Source organism: Durio zibethinus, unplaced genomic scaffold, assembly GCF_047325235.1.
Source record: "Durio zibethinus cultivar Kanyao isolate XHJ-2024 unplaced genomic scaffold, ASM4732523v1 HiC_scaffold_3, whole genome shotgun sequence".
NCBI lineage: Eukaryota > Viridiplantae > Streptophyta > Magnoliopsida > Malvales > Malvaceae > Durio > Durio zibethinus.
Window position 1 is genome coordinate 9,022,219 of NW_028323044.1, and position 5,000 is coordinate 9,027,218.

Sequence of the window (5,000 nt, forward strand, 5' to 3'; positions counted from 1 at the left end):
AAGATTTCGTGACCGTTTGAAAAAAGTGTCCCCATTTCAGACACTTTAACGGCTACTGGCAGCAAACCTGTAAAATCTCAAACGCTCTTTAAGGGGGTGTGAGTTCTCAGAGGTTTGATGAGGGATAGGGGGCCAACACAAGGGCCAAGTACCAGCACCCATCGCACGTCATGTGCGCACACCCCCCCGGCCCCCCTCCCAATCGCCGGAACCCCAATGCCGCCGGTCAGGTTCTCCGGCGGTACTCCGGCGATGCTCCGGCGATGCTGTCCCGAGTGAAAAAAATGCGGCACCAGCACATGCTGGAGCCAAGCATGGGCACCGTGGCTCAAAATCGAACTTCGGCCAAGGCCTCGACCATCAATGGCACATGATGACGCATGGTGATGGCACATGCATCGACCATCATCGGCATAGGCTGCCCTTCGGTACGGGCACTTGCCTCGACCGCCATCGGCACAAGCTGGGCCCTGGTGTGGGTTGTTGCCTCGATCACCAGCGGCACATGCTGAGCCTTGGTGCGGGCGGTTGCCTCGAGCACCATCGGCAGACCCTGGGCCCTGGTGCGGCCGGTTGCCCCGATAACCATCGGCACACGCTGCGCCCTCGAGCGGCCGGTTGCCTCGATCACCATCGGCAAAAGCTGGGCCCTGGTGCGGGCGCTTGCCTCGACCACCATCGGCACACGCTGGGCACTGCCATCGGCACACGCTGGGCCCTGGTGCGGGCGCTTGCCTCGATCACCATCGGCACACGCTGGGCCCTGGTACGGGCGCTTGCCTCGACCACCATCGGCACACGCTCGGCCCTGGTGCGGTCGGTTGCCTCGAGCACCATCGGCACACGCTGGGCCCTGGTGCGGGCGCTTGCCTCGACCACCATCGGCACACGCTGGGCCCTGGTGCGGGCGCTTGCCTCGACCACCATCGGCACACGCTGGGCCCTGGTGCGGCAGGTTGCCTCGAGCACCATCGGCACACGCTGGGCCCTGGTGCGGTCGGTTGCCTCGACCACCATCGGCACACGCTGGGCCCTGGTGCGGGCGCTTGCCTCGACCACCATCGGCACACGCTCCGCCCTGGTGCGGCAGGTTGCCTCGAGCACCATCGGCACACGCTGGGCCCTGGTGCGGGCGGTTGCCTCGACCACCATCGGCACACGCTGGGCCCTGGTGCGGCAGCTTGCCTCGAGCACCATCGGCACACGCTCGGCCCTGGTGCGGTCGGTTGCCTCGACCACCATCGGCACACGCTGGGCCCTGGTGCGGCAGGTTGCCTCGACCACCATCGGCAGCCTCGACCACCATCGGCACACGCTGGGCCCTGGTGCGGGCGGTTGCCTCGACCACCATCGGCACACGCTCCGCCCTGGTGCGGTCGGTTGCCTCGAGCACCATCGGCACACGCTGGGCCCTGGTGCGGCAGGTTGCCTCGACCACCATCGGCACACGCTGGGCCCCGGTGCGGGCGGTTGCCTCGACCACCATCGGCACACGCTGGGCCCCGGTGCGGGCGGTTGCCTCGACCACCATCGGCACACGCTGGGCCCCGGTGCGGGCGCTTGCCTCGACCACCATCGGCACACGCTGGGCCCTGGTGCGGCAGGTTGCCTCGACCACCATCGGCACACGCTGGGCCCTGGTGCGGGCGCTTGCCTCGAGCACCATCGGCACACGCTCGGCCCTGGTGCGGTCGGTTGCCTCGAGCACCATCGGCACACGCTGGGCCCTGGTGCGGCAGGTTGCCTCGACCACCATCGGCACACGCTGGGCCCTGGTGCGGGCGCTTGCCTCGACCACCATCGGCACACGCTCGGCCCTGGTGCGGTCGGTTGCCTCGAGCACCATCGGCACACGCTGGGCCCTGGTGCGGCAGGTTGCCTCGACCACCATCGGCACACGCTGGGCCCTGGTGCGGGCGGTTGCCTCGACCACCATCGGCACACGCTGGGCCCTGGTGCGGGCGCTTGCCTCGAGCACCATCCGCACACGCTGGGCCCTGGTGCGGCAGGTTGCCTCGAGCACCATCGGCACACGCTGGGCCCTGGTGCGGGAGCTTGCCTCGAGCGCCATCGGCACACGCTGGGCCCTGGTGCGGCAGGTTGCCTCGAGCACCATCGGCACACGCTGGGCCCTGGTGCGGTCGGTTGCCTCGAGCGCCATCGGCACACGCTGGGCGCTGGTGCGGGCGCTTGCCTCGACCAGCATCGGCACACGCTGGGCCCTGGTGCGGCAGGTTGCCTCGATCACCATCGGCACACGCTGGGCCCTGGTGCGACAGGTTGCCTCGAGCACCATTGGCACACTATCGGCCCTGGTGCGGGCGGTTGCCTCGACCACCGTCGGCACACGCTGGGCCCTGGTGCGGGCGCTTGCCTCGAGCACCATCGGCACACGCTGGGCCCTGGTGCGGGCGGTTGCCTCGAGCACCATCGGCACACGCTGGGCCCTGGTGGGTTTAGGCACATCTTCAAATTTCTGCCGTGCCAATGCCATTTTTATGGCTTGTAAATTCATACAATGGTCCCCTAAGCCTTCACGTGAAGTTTCGTTGGAAGATGACTCGTTTTCTATTTTTCATGATTTTCGAAACTTTTTGCGGTTCGGGATTTTTTAAAATTTTTTTATAAGGATTTTTGGCCCCAAATTTTGTAGGCATGATCCTTCTATTTTTGTTGGCATGCACAAAAAAATTCAGCTAAAAACTCGAAGTAGAGAAGATTTTGTGACCGTTTGAAAAAAGTGTCCCCATTTCAGACACTTTAACGGCTACTGGTAGCAAACCTGTAAAATCTCAAATGCTCTTTAAGGGGGTGTGAATTCTCAGAGGTTTGATGAGGGATAGGGGGCCAACACAAGGCCAAGTACCAGCACCCATCGCACATCATGTGCGCACACCCCCCCGGCCCCCCTCCCAATCGCCGGAACCCCAATGCCGCCGGTCAGGTTCTCCGGCGGTACTCCGGCGATGCTCCGGCGATGCTGTCCCGAGTGAAAAAAATGCGGCACCAGCACATGCTGGAGCCAAGCATGGGCACCGTGGCTCAAAATCGAACTTCGGCCAAGGCCTCGACCATCAATGGCACATGATGGCGCATGGTGATGGCACATGCATCGACCATCATCGGCATAGGCTGCCCTTCGGTACGGGCACTTGCCTCGACCGCCATCGGCACAAGCTGGGCCCTGGTGTGGGTTGTTGCCTCGATCACAATCGGCACATGCTGAGCCTTGGTGCGGGCGGTTGCCTCGAGCACCATCGGCAGACCCTGGGCCCTGGTGCGGCCGGTTGCCCCGATAACCATCGGCACACGCTGGGCCCTGGGGCGGGCGCTTGCCCCCAGCACCATCGGCACACGCTGGGCCCTGGGGCGGGCGCTTGCCCCCAGCACCATCGGCACACGCTGGGCCCTGGGGCGGGCGCTTGCCCCCAGCACCATCGGCACACGCTGGGCCCTGGTGCGGGCGGTTCCCTCGACCACCATCGGCACACGTTGGGCCCTGGTCCGGGCGGTTACCCCCAGCACCATCGGCACACGCTGGGCCCTGGTGCGGGCGCTTGCCCCCAGCACCATCGGCACACGCTGGGCCCTGGTGCGGGCGGTTGCCCCCAGCACCATCGGCACACGCAGGGCCCTGGTGCGGGCGGTTGCCCCGAACACCATCGGCACAAGCCGGCCCTTGGTGCGGGCTCCTGGCTCGACCACCATCGGCACACGCTGGGCCCTGGTGCGGGCGGTTGCCTCGAACACCATCGGCACACGCCGGCCCTTGGTGCGGGCGGTTGCCTCGACCACCATCGGCACACGCTCGGCCTTGGTGAGGGCGCTTGCCTCGACCACCATCGGCACACGCTGGGCCCTGGTGCGGGCGCTTGCCTCGACCACCATCGGCACACGCTCGGCCTTGGTGCGGGCGCTTGCCTCGACCACCATCGGCACACGCTGGGCCCTGGTGCGGGCGGTTGCCTCGACCACCACCGGCACACGCTCGGCCTTGGTGAGGGCGCTTGCCTCGACCACCATCGGCACACGCTGGGCCCTGGTGCGGGCGCTTGCCTCGACCACCATCGGCACACGCTCGGCCTTGGTGCGGGCGGTTGCCTCGACCACCATCGGCACACGCTGGGCCCTGGTGCTGGCGGTTGCCTCGACCACCATCGGCACACGCTGGGCCCTGGTGCGGGCGGTTGCCTCGAACACCATCGGCACAAGCCGGCCCTTGGTGCGGGCGGTTGCCTCGAGCACCATCGGCACACGCTGGGCCCTGGTGCGGGCGGTTGCCTCGACCACCATCGGCACACGCTGGGCCCTGGTGCGGACGGTTGCCTCGAGCACCATGGGCACACGCTGGCCCTTGGTGCGGGCTCTTGCCTCGACCACCATCAGCAGAAGATGGCCCCTACGTCGAACACCATCGATACATGCCGGGCCTTGGTGTGGGCACATGCCTCGAGCTGGTGCGGGCGGTTGCCTCGACCACCATCGGCTCACGTTGGCCCTTGTTGCGGGCACATGCCTCGACCACCATCGGCACCTGCGCACCCTCGGTGTGGGATTTGCTTGTTTGGAAAAAGTGTCCCCGTTTCAGACATTTTAACGTCTACTGGTAGCATATCTGTAAAATCTCTAATGCTCTTTAGGGGGTGGTGGTCCGGCACCCCCTCTCCCCCCCCCACGGGGGGAGTAGGTGTGCGCGATGGGCCTCCCATTGCGTGCACCCCGGCCAACGTCCCTCGAACGAAATACAGGGCGTGCATGCCTTCCGGCGATTTTTGTCCGGCGACTGGTTGCTCCGGTGACCGGCAGGCGCCCATGGCCTCGATCGGTTGGCTTGCATGCAAAAAAAGGGAGCCGAGCTCCAGCCCGTGCACGCGGCGGATGCTGCCCTAGACCCCAGACCAAGTCCCTGAATCGGGCAACGGCTCCCTGGGGTGGTGCCAGCAGAAGCTGCGGTTGCGGGCTTGGCCCGGCCAAGTCTCTCGGTATTTGACGGTCTCGCG